The sequence below is a fragment of the Procambarus clarkii genome, chromosome 17, assembly GCF_040958095.1.
Source record: "Procambarus clarkii isolate CNS0578487 chromosome 17, FALCON_Pclarkii_2.0, whole genome shotgun sequence".
Taxonomy (NCBI): Eukaryota; Metazoa; Arthropoda; class Malacostraca; order Decapoda; family Cambaridae; genus Procambarus; species Procambarus clarkii.
This window is the reverse complement of record NC_091166.1, coordinates 44,325,051-44,347,257: the sequence shown is the minus strand read 5'-3', so window position 1 is coordinate 44,347,257 and position 22,207 is coordinate 44,325,051. Positions and strand designations below refer to the sequence as shown.

The 22,207-nt window shown below is 40.2% G+C and overlaps 1 protein-coding gene and 1 long non-coding RNA gene across 2 annotated transcripts in view; both read right to left on the bottom strand.

Moving 5' to 3' along the window:
- LOC123772509 (zinc finger protein 271) overlaps positions 1-12,559 on the bottom strand; it is a 34,623-nt gene extending 22,064 nt beyond the window's left edge. Inside the window, exon 1 of the mRNA XM_045765742.2 lies at positions 12,426-12,559. The gene's annotated coding sequence lies outside the window, so the exon portion shown is untranslated. The remainder of the gene's footprint in view (positions 1-12,425) is intronic.
- A 1,234-nt stretch (positions 12,560-13,793) lies between these two features.
- On the bottom strand, positions 13,794-21,141 carry LOC138365533 (uncharacterized). The gene is made up of 3 exons (XR_011228906.1): positions 20,816-21,141; positions 19,323-19,408; positions 13,794-14,980 (listed from the first exon to the last, which is right to left on the bottom strand). It is a non-coding gene; the product is annotated as an uncharacterized lncRNA (long non-coding RNA).
- Between the last annotated feature and the right edge of the window lie 1,066 nt (positions 21,142-22,207).

Genomic DNA, 22,207 nt, shown 5'->3' with positions numbered 1-22,207 from the left:
CGAAATATATAAATTAACGTAAATATAAATTCATATAAATATAAATCTCACAGGTCGGTTCCCACACACATCAAATATTCATGTATGCAGCATTAGAAAGACACCACTGAACCTGAAATGCATGTCTTGCCCAATGTATGAAACATTCATTTAAACACATCATCCAAGATTATTGGAATAAAGACACCAATGTTGTAAGGGGGTGCTGTCAATTTGGTAGTTGTGACATTGTTATGCCCCACATGTAAGGTCTTGCATTTATCAACATTAAAAAGCATTTGCCAGTCATCTGACCATTTGAGGAGTTCATGTATCTCTTTGTATGGTCTCAATATCACTTTCACTTCAAACTTTACCATAGATCTTAGTGTCATCTGCAAATTTGATGATGTGGTTTGTAATATTCCCCTCCATGTCATTGATGTACAGTATATGACAAAATGGGTTGGCCTCCAAATAGACCCCTGTGGCACCCCACTTAGCACATCTTCCCAGTCAGATTCATTCCCATTTAGCACGACCCTTTGTTTTCTATGTTTTGACCATTGTTTTATCCATTCCAGTATTCTCCCATTTATTCCATGTGCCAGTAATTACCTTGCCAGTCTCTCATGTGGTACCTAGTCAAAAGATTTAGCAAAGTCCATGTTAGCTACATCTACTGGAAGTCCTTTGTTTGGATAGCTGGTTACCATTTCCACAAATGTGAGCAGGTTAGTAAGGCAGGATCTATTTTTAACAAACCCATGTTGCACTGATTTTATAAGATTGTTCTCTGTGAGATGTTGTATGATTACCTCCCTTAGGATTCTCTCCATGAGCTTGCAGATGTGTGATATCAAGCTGATCGGACGGTAGTTTTCTGCCGAACTCTTTCTGTCTTTTTTGAAAATAGGGGTAACATTTGCATATTTCCAATCCAGGGAAATTATCCCTTGGTCCAGGGATTTTCTGAAAAGGAGTTTCAGTGGTATGCATAGTGCACTTGCCAGTTCCTTTATGACTTTAGATTGAAATCCATCGACACCAGGGACTTTTAAGTCTTTTAGTTTGTCAATGCTCTTCCTAATTGTGTTGCATGTAATGGGTATATCACTTAATTCATTCTCTTCACCTCCTTCAAACATTTGTGTGGGTGATGGGATGTCGTTCAATCCTTCTAGTATGAGCACTGATGTAAAGTATTCATTCAGTGTGTTTGCTGCCCTTTTTATCATCCAGTATAACTTGTCTTTTAGGGGTCCTACAGAGTCCTTTGTTTTGGTTTTACTTCTTATTTGTAAGCATAGAATGATTTTGAATCTTCCTTCATATTTTGAGCAAGTTTTCTTTTGTAGTTTATTTTGGCTAATGTGATTTCCTGGGTAGCTGAATTGAATGCCCTTTTATATATCTCATAATCCATGATGTTCATCATGGATTTATACCATCTCCAGAGGTTCCGTTTAGTAATTAACACTTTTTATTTGAGAGACTGGAATACCAGCTAGCTTACAGATGTGTGGTAGTGAATGCACACCACATTGTGCTTTCTCACATGAGTGCACAGAGAGAGTGCACCAAAGCTAACTCAGTTAATATGTACCGTAGGGGTACATTGTTGGGTATCATTGGACAGTAGATGACACCAGCTGTCAGGAAATAGCATGGTGACCACTGTGGCAATTTTGATAAAGGAATTACACCCATTATAATTACAGTGGAACCTCGAATGATGAGCAGCTCCAGTTACGAGCATTTCGAGTAACGAACAAGCCACTCGCTGAAATTATGTCTTGACTGACGAGCTTTCCCTTGATTAACGAGCGTTCCCGCTGGTTCTCGGACACCTCTGATGACAGTTTTGTTGTTGTTTTACAAGACGAGTTTTCCACATGACAAATCTGCGTTCTTGCGTAGGTTCGTTACTGTATTCGGACCTCCTAAAGTTTTAGTCTCTGACCGGGGTCAAGAATTCAATGGGAATATATTTAGAGAAGTTTGTAAGATTTTAGAGACAACTTCGGCTTTTACAACGGCCTACCACCCACAAGCAAACGGAATGACGGAACGGACTAATCGTTCAGTCAAGGATATGCTTGCAATCCTTGCTGAACATGATGCAAACACCTGGGATGAACACCTACCCTATGTTCAGTTCGCCTTGAATACTGCCATCCACCAATCAATTAACACCCAACCACTTCATTTGTTTACTGGTAATTCATGCAATTTCCCCTCAGGTCTGCTTAACAGACATAATGTTGCATACGGGGAGGACTATCCTTCAGAGGTCCTTGGTAAAATGAGAAATGCATGGAATATTGCAGCTGAAGCGTCCAAGAAGGCACGGACTCGGTATGCTCATTTTTATGACAAGAAAGTGCGCCCTCTTGAGTTGACGGAAGGAAGCCTCGTATTGAGAGTGAATGAGGCTGCACCCACCAATCAGAGCAGGAAACTAGCTCCGAGGTGGCGAGGACCATATAGAGTAATTAAAAGGGCGGGGCCGGTTAATCTTGTTATAAAAGGAGTGTTCGAGGACCAGGTGGAAAGGACAATTCATGTAAATAAATTGAAACAATATCATGCTAGAGAGGAATTAGAACTGCCTTCAGCGGGTCTAGTTCCTGACTCAGCAGTGCTGACTCATGGCTTCACCGACGAGTCAGAGGATGAGGATGACCCTCTGTCATCGCTCATTAGTAGTCAGGTGCAGTCTCGCCACCCTATGGTGACGAGATCTCGCGCTATACAGTAAAGTAACTTCCTTGGTTAGTATAATTTAGTATTCATTAGATTTTCCTGTAAAGGCAATGAGATGTACTATGTCTATACTTAACTCAGGTAGCAACTTTTACCGTGCTCTTGGGTTCCACCTCCACCAAACCCAGAGTATATCTATGCTTCCGCTGTGTTGTGTCTGTCTATTCCCAGGTCTGATTGGTACACCGACCCAGTTGTTCCAGCCACACGTGAACCCTTGTCTGTAAAGACCGAGGGGGGAGGCACGTTACACAAAGCCCTCCCCCCACCAGACCCAGCAACCCATACATCAGTTACTTTGGGGATGAGTGACTGTCCAAGAGTCACCCGGCCGACGCCTCACGTCACTAACGAGGTTGTCAGGGCCAGCGAGCTGTCCACATTATAGCAGTCACCGGAGGTGCCATACAACGCCGGGGTAGCTGTCTCGAGATCACCAATACCCACCTGCTGCGTCATCAAGACTGCAGCCATTCCAGCAGTGTTGGAGGAGAGGTCAAGAAATGGAAAGCACGTAGCAGTACTCAAGAATTTCGCCGGAAGATTAATGATTACGTCATCTGAAGTAACAAGAAAGCGGAAGTAAGGCGGTCACAGGTGGAAGGCACGGTTTCCCTACAGAGTACCGGGACTCGCCAATAGAAGGTCGCAAAATTGTCTCCTTTGGCCTAAAGTCGGCGGTACGAGGGTATACACAGTTGGTGTTTACGGCCTAGTAACCTGGTGACATCAAGACACGCCTGAGATGACGTGAGCAATGATGGAAGACGAGATTCACCTGTTCTGCAAACAAGCAACCCGCCTCTACGACCTTCTGACACCACTCCTGCTAAGAGACACTGTTGGTACATCCAGTTCTGTTCTGCTGTGGTCATCTGCGCCGTCAAGTTTAACATCAAGACTGCCGTGTGAACTGTGATTGATATGAAGGCGTGTGGACTGTCGAGAGCAAGATTAATGGCCGAAGTAACAGTATTCTACAGCTGTCACTTGGCACTCCGCTCTACTACACTCTGTCGTCATTCAGGAGTACTGGATGGGAGTACAAGAGGACCAGGTATTGATGTCTACACATGGAGAGAAGCAAGATCGACACTGTCATCGTCAGCGACTACATTCAGCATCCAGCAGCATCGATTTTTTTTTTTTCTCGATTACTCAATATGAACAATTGATACAAACAACAAAGTTGGCTCTGAACATCTGTGTAAAAGAATATCTGGACACTCTTGTTTAAATGTTGAAAAACAGAGTTAGAATCACTATTTTTTTAAATGTTGAAAAACAGATTTAAAATAATAATTCTGGTATAATATATGAAAATTTAACTCTATAAATTGGTCAGTAATCAAAATCGAAGCCCCTGTGTAATTGTCTCAGCCCAGAACAAACGGTTATGGAAAATTATGTTGTGCTATTTTTTTCAGAATGTTTGAACACAGGAGAGGCGGACCAATATAAACATTGACACTTCTAGTGAGTGAGAACACTTGGCTGTACAGTCAGCTGAAACCTGTGATATAGTATAGGAATTTTTTTTTATTTTTAGATACATGTAATAAACGTTAGGTGTGTTCCTTAACATGTCAAGGTTGACATTGATGGGGAGTGGTTAGTACACGGATGTGTACCTGATAGTTCCGTAGTACGCTCCCGGATGACTGAAAGTTCAGTCTGATGATATAACTTTAATGTTTGTTTGAGCACGGAGTGGCCGGCTCTAGAGGACACATGGACTTGGCTAGTGAAGAGCCAAGAGTTTAATAGCTAGTCTTTGATGGTAGAGTAGGGCCATGTTATTTAGCTAGGTCAGTAAGGATAGGATGTATGTTTCCTGATGTTTGAGGATTGCTGTCAGTTGACAGCTGAGAAATTTATGAATTTAAACATGTTGATGTTGGACACTCAAATATTTGTCAAATTTTATTAGTTAGGTTAGCTTTTGTTTATGGCATGAGTTGAATTGTGGGTTTGGATACTAAACCTCGTGATTTTTAACAAATTAACAAGGTTTACTAAGTGCTTGTGCGGGGGGGGTTGTAACAAACTAGGCTGTTGTAAGAATTATCCAGAGTGGTTTATCGACAAAAGAGAATGGGAAGCTGAGCCCGCATGGTGACCTGACCCCCAGGGGAATACGCGGTGGAAATAACCGACGCTTTGTTCATAGCTGCGTATAATGAACCATCCTATAGTATTCAGTAATTTAGAGAAAATTAGCCTTTATTCATTTTGCATTAAAATTGTATTGTATAATAGTACTGGATACAATATCAAGAGTATTCTAATTATTGAGTTTGTCACCATCAGTGACGTCACGAATCAGATCTAACTTATAAGGCGGAGTGACCGGCGGTCATAGGTCATCAGGGGTTGACAGGTCTACTATTTCTCAAAGTTTTAATAACCATTTTTGTGATCGGGAACAGCTCTGCCGTTAGATGTTTGTAATTTAATTCAGTAAAATAATTCAACCAGTCTGGATCAATTAAGTACAACAGAGGTTAATTGTTATAACTTAAACCTGGCTAGTAACTTGGTAAAACTTTGACTAGGCGGAAGGATACAATGTTCTAGTCTGGGCTAGGCCAGACGAGGACAAATCAGTGTGAATACGGGAGCAGCTGGGAGAGGTCAAACATCTTACCTCTCCCCAAGACCAGCCCAACACCTAGAGCTGGTCGCCCAAGGTATAGTTGCTATTGTTAATTATAGGGATAGTCTTCTCATTTGCCACTCAGGTCAAGTAGGGAGTGTTAAAGTGACAGGGAGTGAACATATTTAGATTTTGTTTTAGTTTTCTTTTAATAAATTAAATTAGTTAATATTTTGCATTTCATTATTTCCATGTGTTTTATGTGTAAACTTGTCCTGGTCACGTGGTCCACACGAGGTAGAGTTGGATTGGGCGCCGATTCTAACATCGAATCATTCCCGTGTAATTAATTTCACACTTAAGTTTCCACGGTCATCGAGTGGGGATCAAGCCCCTAGGTGATTAATTAGCGTGATCGATTCAGACCTCGATCATTGCTCTTGTGTTACTGGTCTGGTGGTGGCAGCGTAGAGGCGACTCTAGGGTTTTGCTCAGAGCCTAGGTCACGCCATACTGGTTGTAGAATCCTAAGTCGGTCAATCGTCTTAGGACCACGTGGCGTGGAGTTGGCTTTGTTAAAAGTTTTGGAGTCCCTTGGTTTAGAAATAAAAGTAAGAATACGGGTAGAGGGAGAAGGAAGAGAAGTAGAGAGAGGAACCCGATCCCGTGTTACAACAGGTTAAGACCTTTTCCAACGATCTTGTAAGCAAGAGGCCTCTCCAGTGATGTCAGAAGATACAACGTGACCCAGGGAAGATACGTGATTCATGGCGGCACCATCAGCCTACACTCTGATTGGCTCCTTTCAAAGAACAGAGGGGACAGTGTGCAGGGCGCCAGGTTATGACGCCCGGGACACCCAAACACCATTCTGTACCTGTGACTCGCCCTGCTCGAACATGAAGGATTGTACTATCAGCCAATAGTACCAATCTCCGTTAACAGAGCGTTAATATTCATCTCATCAATCTGTTCCGATTCCCGCTACTGTGAATTGCTGCCAGAATCCAATTGGAACGAATGTGGAAGATTAATTGGGATTTGAGATAAGTGAAAGAGAGTGTACCACTATGTGAATTGTTAAGATTCGTGATCAGCAGCAGCATCCATAGTCACCCGTCAACATATTGCTACGATAGCTGACTAGAAGGGAATGAGGAAAGTTTTCCCAGTGTTTTGTGATTTCTTCTGAAGTAATTAAGTGAATTAGACACTTCTGTGGACATAGTGTTATTCCCACCAAACTGCATCATCACCCCTGTATACCTTTAACAAGTGGTTACCACCTAATGTCTCCTAAATCGTGTGTTCATCCCGTGAGCTCACGCACTTTCACCGCCAGTGACACCGTGCGCCGCTCACTCTCCCGGTTGGACTGTACAAATTTTGCCGTTGTGATGCTACACCCCTCTTCTGTGCCACCCACACATCCCGTGCGAGTGAACCCAGATGCCACCCACCACCTGGTACCATTTTACTTCATGTGGTCTTTTTATAACCACATGTGGAGAGTGCTGAGCAGATCTTCGATCAACTGAAGTATTTATTTCTGTATGTATGAGGAGAGGTTGAATGAGAAGGCTGGTCTAATGTGAGTACTCAAATACTGTCTCTGTGATTGTTTGTGCTCCAGTTTCTATTGTTGACTTAACATCAACATCCGACTTGACGTTGTCCCATAGCATCTGTACAGGTAAGGGAAGCATAGTCAAGGAAACGCACATGAAAGGGACGGTTACAGTACGTCTGCATGACCACTATAATTTATTCCCTGGTTGTGTATGAGGTATTCACACTTTTAGTCACGATTTTGATATCGTGTTGAAGTGTGGTTTGGTTCAATTTTTTACCGTTCTGTGAATAAATTTCCATGTGTATGTTGTGAATTCATTCCAGGAGAAACCAGTGAGTCCAGAGGTAAAGGGGTGATTTGTTGTGATACCCTAAATTTGATAACTGTAAAATGAATAAATTCACAAGGGCCGTGAAGAGGGTTCAAACCTACGTCCGGGATGATCCCAGATGCGCCTTAGTCGACTGTGCCACAACGTGGTCAAAAGAATTGCCACCTGGAGTATTATTGCCCTCACAAGGATCCCACAGCTTCTCCGAAGCACAAACTGAAGGTAGAAGCAGTTGAAAAACCTCATTTCAGGAGAGGACATTATGGGAACTTAGACATTTCTTTAAAGAATTTGACTGGAAAGACTTGCTGTTAGGCTAGGAAGTAAAGAGATGTATGTCAAGTTATGTGAAATATATGATAAAGGCACAAAGTTATACCATAGCAGAGATGCAGAACTAGGAAACAGAATTGGTTCAACAGAAATTGCAAGAGGGCTAGAGATGAAAAGACACAAAAATGTAAAACTGTAAAAATATAAGAAGAGGCCAAACCCCCAAACATACCAGCAATACAAAGATGCGAAAAACAACTAAACGGCAGTGAGGAGAGAGGCAGAAAGAAATTTTGAGGAAAAAGATAGTGGGCAAATGTAAAACAGAAACAAACCAACTCTGAATTTATCTGAGGGCCATTAATACTAGTGGCCTCGATGAGGACAGGAAGTCAGTAGCTTGTCAAAGGTCCCCTGGACTAAAGTTTCATCAACAACAAATTCCAGATAAAGGATAATATTCAAAGGTTGAAAATGGGAAACAGATTCTCAGAAAATGAAAAGGAAATGAGTAAATGAAAATGAAAAAGAAATTAAACGAAAAGTTCCAATGTGTATTTGTACAAAATTAAATCTTCATAGAACCAGACACAATAAGAATTCCAGAGAACAACATAGAGCACATAGAGGTGTCTAGAGACGAAGTGTAAAAAATACTCAAGGAGCTAAGTAAGACCAGAGCAGTTGGCCCAAATGGAGTTTCACCATGGGGTCTAAGAGAATGTGCACCTGAGCTCACCATTCCACTTCAACTGATTTTTCAGGCATCCCTGTGTACAGGAGTCGTAGCAGATGTATGGAAATGGGTTAACATTGTTCCAATCTACAAAAATGGCAGCAGGGAAGACCCCATCAATTATAGACCTGTATCACTGACAAGTGTAATAGTCAAAATATTGGAAAAGTAATTAAAACTAAATGGGTAGAATACCTGGAGAAAAACTATAATAACACATACAGACAGTATGGTTTTCAATCTGGAAGATCTGTGTAACAAATTTACTCAGTTTCTATGATCAAGCTACAGAGATTTTACAGGAAAGAGATGGTTGGGTTTATCTGTGATTAGGTCCATCTATCTGGACCTAAAAAGGCTTTCGACAGAGTTCCACATAAGAGATTGTTCTAGAAACTGGAACATACTGGATGAGTGACAGGTAGGCTTCTAACATGGAATGCCAATTTTTTAACCGACAGAAAAATGAGGGCAGTAATCAGAGGAAATGTATTAGACTGGAGAAATGTCACGAGTGGAGTACCACAGGGTTCAGTTCTTGCACCGGTAATGTTAATTGTCTACATAAACAATCTACCAGATGGAATACAGAATTATATGAACATGTTTGCTGATGATGCTAAGATAATAGGGAAGATAAGAAACTTAGATAATTATCATACCTTTCAAGAAGACCTGGACAAAATAAATGTATAGAGCACCACTTGGCAAATGGAATTTAATGTGAATAAATGCTGTTATGGAATGTGGAGTAGGAGAACATAGACCCCCAAACAACCTATAAATTATGTGAGAAATCTTTAAAAAAAATTCTGATAGAAACAGATCTAGGAGTGGTTCTAGATAGAAAACTATCACCTGAGGATCACATAAAGAACATCATGCAAGGAGCTTATGTTACTCTTTCCAATTTCAGAATAGTGTTTAAGTACATGGATGGCGAAATATTAAAGAAAGTGTTCATGACCTTTGTGAGACTAACACTGGAATATGCAGTGCCCATATCTTAAGAAGCACATCAACAAACTAGAAAAAGTGCAAAGACATGCAATGAAATGGCTCCTGGAACTAAGACAAAACTAAGAGGAGTAGTTAGAGGCATTAAGTATACCAAAACTAGAAGAGCAGAAGAAAAAAAAGAGGCAATATGATCACTGCGTACAAAATAGTAATGGGAATCGATAAAATTGATAGGGAAGAATTCCTAAGACATGGAACTTCACAAACAAGAGGTCATAGATTTAAACAAAGCAAACAGCCGAAGCAATATAAGAAAAATTACTTTCACAAACAAAGTGGTAAACAGTTGGAACAAGTTAGGCAGAAGTTGGTAGAGGCCAAAACCATCAGTAGTTTTCAAGCATTATATGACAAAGAGTGCGGGGAAGACAGGACACCATGAACATAGCTCTCATCCTATAACTACACTATAACATCCACTATAACTACATCCTATAACACCACTACTATAAGAACACCTGGGATATAGACATAACTGGCAGCTTATACTCTATACGAATGATCACCAAGTGGAATGCACTAAGAGAAGAAGTTGTGGAAGCCACCTCCATTCACAACTTTAAGGAAAGGTTTGACATTTTACTCTTAGGTAATTACACCCCATTCCCCATGATATCATGGGTTGTGCAGTACAGTGGTTAACATTATGATGAATACCATGAAGATACATTAATATATAATTCACTTATTCAGTTATATATAATTTATAATATGAAACTAATAGAGCAAGAACTTTGCAAATATGATGCTATAGTGGCCAGAATACACCTGGGATATAGACATAACTGGCAGCTTTCTCAAAACTCAAATGTCGAATACACCATGTGTCAAATTTGTGAAAAAGAAAACATGAATTCCCTTGAACATTATATTGTAGAATGTCCCATATTGACCGACTTTCATTCCCCTGGGTTGAGATATGCTGAACTCTGTAAATACTATCTGAAAACTGGAACACTTTTTGATATACTGGACATGTACCCAAGACTGACTATGTAATGCATCAGTTAGGTAATATATGTGAAGTAACTAAAACTTGATCTTGTAAATGAATCTTAAATCATCCTCTACAGTTAGGTGTTTAATAACTACTTTCTGTATGTTTCTGTAATGTATGTATATGTATGTATAAGCAAGTAAGAAATACATTTCACTTTTGTAATTAAGGGCTATTCATGCCCGTGCCACCGCTTGAGCGGCTTAATCTTCATCAATCAATCATCTTTGTAAACACACACATGAATCACATTATGTATAAAAGAACATACCTCCAACACTGTTTATGTAGGACAGACATAAATATTTGTATTAATGTATGCATTTATGTATGTACAGTAATTAGGTAAGCATTTTAAAAACACTACAATCACCTTCTATGGTTGATTGTTCAATCAATCACTGAACTATATGTTTAACAGATCTCAACCCTATCCATGAACAACAGAAGAAAATGTATATATGCTAGTTAGTACAGTATTGTAAATGTATCTCTTGAACATCTATGAAGAAAATAAAAAAAATAACGTTTCTCCCAGTCGGACATATCAGTCCACAGTGGGACTGATACCCCCATAGTAATGTCTCCACCACTATCACAGTGGGACTGGACAGCTTCTTTAAGTTTAAAGACAGTAGGACAAGACGACACAAATGGAAGCTGGATCACAAATGAGTCAAAGAAATTTAACCCTTGCACTGCTCACCTATTTTCGGCAAAAACGTCTTGGTGCAATTGACAAGGACATATTTTTGTTATTTTTACAAATGTTCAGGTAAATTTAATGTCAAAATGTTTCCAAAGTCAAATATTTCCATTTCAAAACACAAATAGTAATGAAAACATTAAAAAACATTAAAATATAGCCAAATTAAAAACAAAAAGCACAACTCTCTGAGCGCCTAAAGGCGCTTTGCGCAGTGCAGTGGTTAAGGAAACACTTATACTCTATACGAATGATCACCAAGTGGAATGCACTAAGAGAAGAAGTTGTGGAAGCCACCTCCATTCACAACTTTAAGGAAAGGTTTGACAAAGTGATTGTTAGAATAGTGAAGCTTTTAGCACAATGGGTACAACAAAGCTAGTACCAACAACAAGGCACCTGGCTTAAAGAGCTAGACCTCATTTCCCCAATCACTGATAGGTAAGTACTGATAGGTAAGAAGCCCATAGTAATGTCTCCCCACCACCACAGTGAGACTGGTACTCTATAGTAATGTCTCCCCCATCACCACAGTGGGAACCCCATAATAATGTCTGCCACATCACCAGTGGTTTTGGTACCCCATAATAATGTCTGCCACATCACCAGTGGTTTTGGTACCCCATAATAATGTCTGCCACATCACCAGTGGTTTGGTACCCATAATAATGTCTGCTACATCCCCAGTGGTTTTGGTACCCCATAATAATGTCTGCCACATCACCAGTGGTTTTGGTACCCCATAATAATGTCTGCTACATCCCCAGTGGTTTTGGTACCCCATAATAATGTCTGCCACATCACCAGTGGTTTTGGTACCCCATAATAATGTCTGCTACATCCCCAGTGGTTTTGGTACCCCATAATAATGTCTGCCACATCACCAGTGGTTTTGGTACCCCATAATAATGTCTGCTACATCCCCAGTGGTTTTGGTACCCCATAATAATGTCTGCCACATCACCAGTGGTTTTGGTACCCCATAATAATGTCTGCCACATCACCAGTGGCTTTGGTACATCATAATAATGTCTGCCACATCCCCAGTGGTTTTGGTTCCCCATAATAATGTCTGCCACATCACCAGTGGTTTTGGTACCCCATAATAATGTCTGCTACATCCCCAGTGGTTTTGGTACCCCATAATAATGTCTGCCACATCACCAGTGGTTTTGGTACCCCATAATAATGTCTGCCACATCACCAGTGGTTTTGGTACCCCATAATAATGTCTGCCACATCACCAGTGATTTTAGTACCCCCACAGTAATGTCTCCGGGCCCTCCCCTACCACCACAGTAGGACCGGTACCCCATAGTAATGTCTCACCCCATCACCTCAGTGAGACTGGTTACCTCACAGCAACATTTGACAAGTACTCCAGTTTTTCTGACGCAATTACAGCTTCTCTCTACGAAACAAATTACTATATGGACATTGCAACTTACCTCAAATATCAAAATTGCCAATATAAATCTTCATTTGATGAAGATAACATGGCCAACTACGGGAGCAGGAACCAGCTCAGCTGTTGTTGGTAAACATTACAGCCGATCTCTGCTGCAGGGTTGCCAAATCTGAATTTCTGCAAGTAACGAGCTGAAGGACTAAAAGTAGCGAATTTGTAATAAAAGGTACTATTATTAGTACTTAAGATATATATCCTTACCATGGTAATCATCTCTGTCAACTTATATTGTAGTTATTTGATGATATAAAAAATCTTGCTACAATGTACCCTTTCATCGTGCCTGATATGTTAGAGTAAGGACCTGCCCGAAACGCTATGCGTGTTAGTGGCATTGCATGAATGCAAAAATACCAATCTTATGTAATTTAACCAACCCATTGTACTTTCTTCTTCTTGCAAATTAGAAAGGTTAAATATCCCAAAAGGAATCCACAGGGAAATAGCAGTTAGGTTATTCTTTTCTGCTAGGTTATTCTAGGTTAACATAACCTAACCTAGGTTAGGTTATTCTACAGTTAGGTTATTCGTTTCTGCCGAAACGCTTTGCGTGATAGTGGATTTAGGCATTGTATGTACTAGCTCTATCTATAAATTCAGCAATATTTGTATCACCCCTAGTATGTATGTACTTTACCCGAATAAACATTTTAATTTGAATTTGAAACATTTGTTATATGGACTACGTCTAGGTTACAGATGCAACTGGGAGATTGGTAATGCTGTGTTTCCTCGTGGCCGTCCTCCTACCACCGTAACCGGCGATGGGAAACGGCTCTGATGAGGTTGCATATTGGCCATACCTGCTTAACCCATGGTCACTTGATGGAGCACCGCCCTGCTCCTTATTGTCCTAATTGCATTATCCCTCTTACGGTCGTGCATGTCCTTCTTGAATGTCCTGACTTCCAAGACGAGCGTGTGTCTTGCTTTCCGACTGCCCCTCCCGGTCTCGTGTCCCTCAATAGAATTCTTGGTGACTCGGATACTTTCGATATCGTTCGCCTTATGCGTTTTTGTTCTCGTATTGGCATCCTTGGTAATATTTAGCGCCCTCTGATTATTCCGCACATTTGGTGGTGCTACATAGCCTTCCCGGTTTGGTGCCTTCTTTGATAATTACTTACTTACTTTTGTTTATAAGTATTGTAAATAGGATGTCATGTAACATATACCGAACCGGTGACGTCATTGTTTGCTGTTGGAATAAAGCCATGTGAAGCACACGCAACTTTCTCTTCCTTTCCCAACATTATATCCAGGTACCATTTAATCGTTACATTTATTAACGAATGTCTTCTTGTGCTGGAAAATATGAGATCTTAATACTGGTTTATATAATAATCCATTAGTTAGGGAGCATTTATTATTTATCACATAAATAATAAAATACAAAAGTAATAATAAAGCTTAAATTGCATTCACTGGAAAGGCGAAGAGTTAGGGGTGTCATGATAGAGGTTTCTCTTCTTGATAGTAGGTGCAGTTTGCATGAAGGATTTGTCCTCCTGATGACTGCAGATAGAGGTTTACAAGTGGATGAATGGACATAACGAAGGGAATATTAATAGGGTATTAAAAGTATTAATACAAGACAGAACACGAAACAATGTGTATAAATTGCTTAAGTTTAGATTTAGGAAAGACCTTGGTAAATACTAGTTCGGTAACAGGGGTGTTGATTTGTGGAGCCAATTACCGCGTAAAGTGATGGAGGTGGGGTCCCTCGATTGTTTCAAACGTGGGTTGGACCTGTATATGGGTGCTTATAAATCGGAGCTGCCTCGTATGGGCCAATAGACCTTCTGCAGTTACCTTTGTTCTTATGTAATATAGGTCCGACGTCTATTCATTCCTTATAATTCATTTTATATACACCTCGTTATCTTGCATAGCTATGGAATCTTAAACTCGCACACCCACAGCTTGGAATCCAGAACGTAACAAATGAACAAGGCAACCTTTTATATATGTTAAGATAAACTAAAATAAATTATTGTTTTGATTAGAGACAGTGGGACAGCTTACCTCCTGCAACAACCGAGCGGGATTAACTAAAGTCTGTTTCTTTCAATCAAAGAGCGGTTTGTTAGTCGCTCAATAACCTTATTGAGGTTACTGAAGGACTTAGAATATATAAGACACTGGCTGCACACTGTTCCGTTACGATTAATGAGATTTTTTGTTTTAATTTTTGCCCTGAGGGGTGAGTTTATTGGGCAGCGCCACACATCCTGTGAGTGAACACACCGCCATAACAGCATGTTCAACACTCCCCAATAGGAAGAAAACCTGTTGGGTTGTTCATCCTGATGTTATGATGGCAGCAACTAGGTGATAGTTAGCACTAATCTCTGTTGATTGGTTGAATGATTGTTGAATTGAAACAAGGAAAAACAGGCCAGCCAGTTGGGTCTGGGTAAACGATGATGCCTCTGCCAAGGAAGGCGCTGACGAAACCAAAAGTTCCATATGTTATCACATGGTGGTCTCCGAGGGACAGCAAGACCAGGTCGGAGACAGGATCACGGCTTCCTGCAAGTCAGAAAAGTGCAATTTGGATAATTGTTATATGTAACTTGAAATTATAATTTTTCATATGTCTTGAAAAGACATATGAAAATATTCAACTGTTCCACTTACTTACGAAAAGGCGAACACCCCTTTGTTGCTACAGTAAATTGTAGCCCCAGTAAAGTCACCTCAGATATGCCGGGTAAAGTTTCCAGATCAAGATAAAAAAAATCTAAATATCTTGGGCAAAAGGATTTGTTATCCTTCGCTATTGGCTCAAACGTGACAGCTATAAGATTACTAAAGTCATAATAATTAGACTAATTTAATACAAAACTTTATAGGAATTTTAACACGGCTATTGTCACATAAATTATACTTTAAAAATGGAGAAAATATAATAATGCACGTTGGTTAACTTTGTGATCCTCCGCGGCGAGTCAGTTAAGGAGGGTCTGGAATGATGTTCACTGATATATCACGCCATTGTGATTTCATTACGGAATATACATAAGAGAACTTTCAACACTCAACAACATTTAAAAATTGAAAACCAAAAACATTGTTTGAGAGGACTCTTGTAGAAACTGGTAAAAAGTTATTATTATATAATATTTCCATGATTAAATGAACAAATTCACAAGGGCCGTGACGAGGATTCGAACCTGCGTCCAAGAGCATCCCAGACGCTGCCTTAATCGACTGAGCTACGACATGATCAAAGGAGTTGAAACCGAAGTTCTACAGAACTTACTGGATCTTGCAGTCTGTCCGAGACAGAAACCAGGGTTTTACACAACTCCCCCCATGCACTGGAGTTGTGTAAAACTCTGGATTTTTCACATACAAAATCCTATTCACTGCCAAAAAATTATTTTACTCCTAGTTACGACTAATAAATCATTTATATATAACTATATTTAAATGGTACTTTCTCACTCTAACATTGGCATTCACTGAATCCTCAGTAGCAAATAGTCTGGAGTACCAAAAATAACAGCGGAAGAAATTTAATTATGTGAATAATATATTACTGGGGTTAATTTTATGATTATACATAGATTAGATTAAAGGAATGAATAATGCAGTACTCACTTAGTTGTGTTTGCGGGGGTTGAACTCGGGACCAAAGAGCCAGAGTTCAACCCCCGCAAACATAACTGAGTATTGCATTATTCATTTCTTTAATCTAATCTATGTATAATCATAAAATTAACCCCAGTAATATATTATTCACATAATTAAATTTCTTCCGCTGTTATTTTCGGTAGTCCAGACTATTTGCTACTGAGGATTCTGCAACTATATGCATGAGGGATATCAGGGGAGCTGTCTCTCCAAGGCCTGGCCAAATATATTTCCTATATCTCACTCAGACGTGAAGTAATTCTAATTCACTCCATTATTTCATTTTGCCTGGAATTGGTATATTTACATTTCTATTTTGAGTGGGGAGCTTTCAAAACACTGGGCCTCTACCCTTCAGACCGAACTACTTGCCTTGCTTCTTGCGAACTATTTGCCTTGCTTCTTGCACAGAAATGTGTACAAGTCTCCAAACTTGACACATTAATTATAAGTGACTCTTTATCATCCTTACTTTCTCTCAACTCTTTAAGACATAACTGTAACATGCTCATGTCTGAAGCTAGACACAAATACAACAAAATTATTAATGATGGTAATAGAGTCCATTTCATGTGGACTCCATCTCATGTTGGCCTCCGAATGCATGATAGAGCTGATGAGTTAGCCAAAGAATCTACCTTTAAAGGAGAAATTAAATATAACCTTGGATTGTCAATAAGCAGTCTGAGAGCAATAGTACACCAAGAACTTCAACAAAATCTTGTAGATCTGAGGCAAAGTGAAATCGACACCAGTAATTCCATCTATCATCATACTGTCATGCAAGATGAGTCACACATCTATGGATCATCCAATAAAATCAGCAGACTTCTAGATGTTACTACTGCTCGGCTTAGACTCGGTTACAAGTATCTCTGGGAATTCTTATTACCTGCCGATGTAGACCTGACCAAATGTAAACTGTGTCAACACAGTTATTCGCACACCCTCCGTCACTATGTGATGGAGTGCGAAAAGATACGTGAATTTAGAGACAATTCTGTAACAAATGTTCCAAAGGTGTGCAAATATTTAATTCAAAATTATCTGCTACATTAAATTTTAGCCAAATATCCCCAGTTTGCTAACTGTAGGTAGTAACTAAGTGATTGTAACCTATCCACCGCTGCCCACTGGATGGGGGGGGGGGGCGGTGTGCAGGATAAACATATCAATTGTGACACTAGCTCTCCACATATGTCAGTTGCTTAATTTAGAAACTGTACTTTTGGTTGATCTCGAACCCATTGGTAATGTGACGACGTATATTGAATTTTGTAACTAGCTCATCAAGATTGTAACTTGTTCAGCTAAATGAATTAAGGGGTTCAGTCCCTGAGCCCATTATGTGCCTCTGTAACCCTTTCCACTACTGCCCACAAGATGAGCATGGGGTGCACAATAAATGAACTAAGCTAACTTCTGGTTGACGAGATTTGACAACTCAAGATCAGTTGTACTCTCGTCCGCCACGTATAGTCCTGTGTCCTTTGTTCCACTGGTAAATTTACCTGTAACTGTCTATACCTGTATTTTCCGTTTATATCCAGGGACGTGTCTTCACCATTACACACTCTGGTAATCAGATCTGGGCCCCACCTTAATCGTGGAAATCTCTACAAATTCTCGGTAGCTCTCGAATTCCGGTAATCGCACAAAATAGTCTCTCATTCACACAGGAATTTGGCGAGCCTCACTGTTCGCCCGGGGCTCTGTCTCTTGGCCCCTCCACTCTCATCCTATATCTTTATATATCAGAGTCCCTTACACAGGGACTCTGCAACCCTCACTGTTTGCACATGGCTATAACTCTCGGCCCACACTCTTGTAAATCTTTAAAGTATCTCATTATGGGCTCGTTCCTCACACCCCCCCTTGGGCCTCAACCTTCCATTATTTCATTAAAACACTTCACAGCCGCTCACTCGGCTGACGGCCTTGGCCACTAGGAATTATGTTCTAGTCCCTCACTGATCACTTAAATCCCTCAAAGACACTACAGGCTATTATCTCTGGTACTTGTAATCGTACCGTCACGTCAGCTTCTGTCCACTGGTCGATGGTGTATGACACTTGACGATCGCCGAGTCACTTCTCTCTGGTTCCTATTGATCTTCGTTATCCTTCCAGTTTTCTTCAGCGTGGAACTGTTGCCACGGTGAAGCCTTCTTGTGTCTCAGCCTCACCTCATCTCTTAGGTGCGGCTACTGAAGAAATCACTTGACGATAACCGAGCCTCTTCTCTTTGGCTCCTATTTATTTTCATTATCCTTCCGAGATTTCTTTGATGTGGAATCCTTGTCACGGTGACACCTTCTTGTGTCCCATCCCCCCGCCTCTGCTTTAGGTGCAGCTGTCGAAGACTGTCGCCCTCTTCACGACAAATGACCTCCTCAGTGTGCTCACCTAGTTGTGCTCACCTAGTTGTGTGTCAAGCTCCCGGTAGCCGCAATGTGACACGACCTCATCTCAACTTCTTCACAATCCTGGCGAATCCGGCAACATACGAGAACAGCTTCTGGATTACGTTCCTCCTGGAAATCTCGGCCTTAACTATTCTTGGTCGGTCGGGCCTTCTCACAAGCGTCAAATTGTCGAAACTAGCACAGGTAAGGACGGGTGTAGAGACAAGACGTCCTCTAGCTCTCTTTGTTGGAAGTGAAGAGACGATTTTACCTCCCATCAGCGTCCTCTCGGTGTGACGTCACCGTTTTGCAAGACATTGATTGGTCCACATCGCCTTCTCTAACAGTCTAGATCCACTCGCATGCACATTGGACCTCCTTAGGAATCCCAGCCTTGTTCAAGACGAGGTACATCGACTTCTGACTCCTCCTCCTCACAATATTTCCTCTTTAACTTACAAGAACCTCATGATTCTTGATCTTATTAACCTACTTTCATTTATTAACCATATCGCAATATGTACAGAGCCTCAAATATGGAAGGAACATCCAGGAACATCCAGGAACATCCAGGAACATCCAGGAACATCCAGGAACATCCAGGAACATCCAGGAACATCCAGGAACATCCAGGAACAACTCTCACCTGAAGGCAGCCTAGGCTATGTTCACATGTAATCATAACACGTTACCAATGCCACCAATGTTACCCATACCATTACTGCTACCTGACTGATACCACCAACGTCACCATTACCAATACCACCAACATTACCAATATCACAGTGCTGCAGTGCTATCACAGTTACCAATACCATCACACTTTTTACCAGCATAAACAACATCCTTGTCCATAATATTGCTTTGGCACCACTTGGGGTCATCACTGGTCACCACGAACACTGGAACAGCTGCTCTGTGGAACATCAACAACAATTATTTTAATAAAGTTATAATACAACTGAACAAATCCACAGGGGGCCTTAATGAAGGTTCGAACCTACGCACGGGATGATCCCAAATGCGCCTTAGTCAACTGTACCAAGACATGGTAAAAAGAATTGCAACCTGGAGTGCAATTCAAGCCCTTTTGGATTTGTTCATTTGATATATCACGCTATTGTGATTTCTGGGTGTATTGTAATACAACTGTAATGCATGCTAACAATGTACATGATATTGCCAGAAATGCATAATGAAAAATGCAGAAGTCCTTGGAAACATCTCCGGTAAAATATTTAGTTATTTACTTGCCATTAAGTGGTTCACGATCTAGATATGAAGTACTCAAAACAAACATTATAAAAGTGTTTGTTTTATTTATTATTATTGAGAAAAACAGGAGCCATGGGGTGGATTTGAACTTGTATACTCTGTACTCCCAAGTATACGCCCTAAACACTATGCCACAATATGCTTGAAAAAGTAATGCAACCTGGAATTCAGCTTAATCCTCTAGGGGGTACTGCAACCCCGACTTAGTTTCATTGGAAGCCTCAGGACCCCTAAAGGGTTCAGTTGAATCTCGGGTAGCAGTACTTTTGAACATGTCGTGGACTAGTGTCCAGGGCGTGGGCTTGGAAGTACCAAGTGTGTGGGTTCGAATCCTCCTCATGGCTTCTACTGATTTTCCAATTATATTTAGTATTAATGAAATCATTTTGTATGTATCTACTGACACTTTTATTTGAGAAAATGTAGATGATTTAGTTGATGATGTTTATTAGTTTTGTATCTCCTCTTTCTTAATATATCAAATTAATGTGTTTACTGTTATAACTTTTGTATTTGCTTGCATTGTCTTTTCCATTTTGTTTGATATTGTGTTTCCATGAATACTGAAGCATTATAATGTATAATTATATTGACAAATATTTTACACGATAGGCCTTATATAAATTTTAGACATTTATAAACAAGACAATATTTATATATTAGCTATACTAGAATCAAAAATAGATATAAGAAATATCAATGTAACATGATGGTAAGCTTCAACAATTGTATCATATGTAACAAACAATATTTAATACTACCACTGTCTCCTTTCTCGGCATAAAACAAGCAAAAAATTTGAGTTTCATGAATTAGTAGACACAAAATTAAATGTTTAAAATTTAAAAAAAAAAAAATTGGGTATTAACAAGCTTAGAATGAGTTGATGGTAGCAGCAAACAGCAATGTGCTGCTATCCTATTGTTTACAAAAGATTACAGTGTAGATATAGCTAGTTTTGACCACGAATTAAAAAGATTGGCGTCAAGGTAATTATAATCAGTCTTACGGTTAATTTAGTTGATGTAAATTATTCCATCTAACTTACCTGTTCCTGTAGAAATTAAATGCCCGTTGAAAATATGTCTTATCCAAGGGATCTAAGTTGTATGCACCTTTGATAAAAGAAAGATGTCGGTTCTACGAACATGAACAGTAACTACTGTAATATTTTGTGAAGTATTGTTGTGCAGACTTTTAACAGCATTATCAAGCCGCTCTTTAGCTTTGTCAATGATGTCTTGTCGAAAAGGCAACTCATGACGAAACAGATCCCTTAATGGAACCAGTAAATGTGAAGGACACGGACAATCTTCGACGTAAGAAGACACGCTGAGTGGGTAATGCCGCAGCCGTGAGTTGGACAACACTATACCATTGCCTGTTGTTATTGATAAACAACTTCCTGTAGAGGTTGCTGAAGGGCAGCTTCGCAGAGTACCCAGGGAGCACTTGTGGTCTTCAACGGCAGGCTTAGCTTGTGGAATAATCCACTGATAGATCCATTCATTGCTTCAAGAATCGCAACCTGTAGGTCAAAAGGAATAATCATTGAAACTTTTTTAAGTATAAAACAAAATATTGTTCCATTACTTCCAATAAGCTAACAATGGTTATTGTCCAAAAGAGTAACATATGTGGGTCATTATTTTTGTTTATTAACACATTTAGGTATATCTGTATTTGTGCAGCTACCCTAGACTATATGAAGGGGAGTACAGTGTGTCACAAAGCTAGCTACGTGATTCTAAAATCCACATCACACAGGATGGTTAGTCATACAGAGGCACGTGATAAGTAGTCTGCACTGGCAGACTCTGAGTGCATTATGAGGATATCATCAACACAGGAGTGAATAAGGTAGAAGTGATACTGAATTAGTGTGTAACAAAGATGAATTTAAATTAGATCTAGGTATCCCCATCTCTGCTGTCAAAACTATATTGTACCAAACACTCAGGTCTGATAAGAGAGAAATTACTGACTCCCAACGACCTGAAAACACCAGTATAAGAAGCTATGATTTGTTCAGATCTGAAACCTATGTTTATGGGCAGCACAAAACGTCCACCAGACTGTGCGACACAGTGGTTGCCAGACTCAGGTTGGGTTACCGTTACCTGTGGCAGGTGGCTACAGGTGACGGATCTCCCAATCCTGAGCACTCCAGGTGCAAACTTTATGAGCAGTAACTGCGGCATGATCTCCCACACTACATCATCGAATGCCCAGTTATCAGACCATTCAGACCCGTTGGCATGAGGTACCTGGAGCTTTGCAATTACTTTATTCACTCCCGTGTTCTTGAGGATATCCTCATATTGCACCCAAAATTTGCCAGTGTAGGCTTCTGATCGTATAGCCCTGTATGACTAACCATCCTGTGTGGGGACTTTCAGTGTAGGTCACGAAAAACCAATAGGTCAAGAGTAATTCTAAT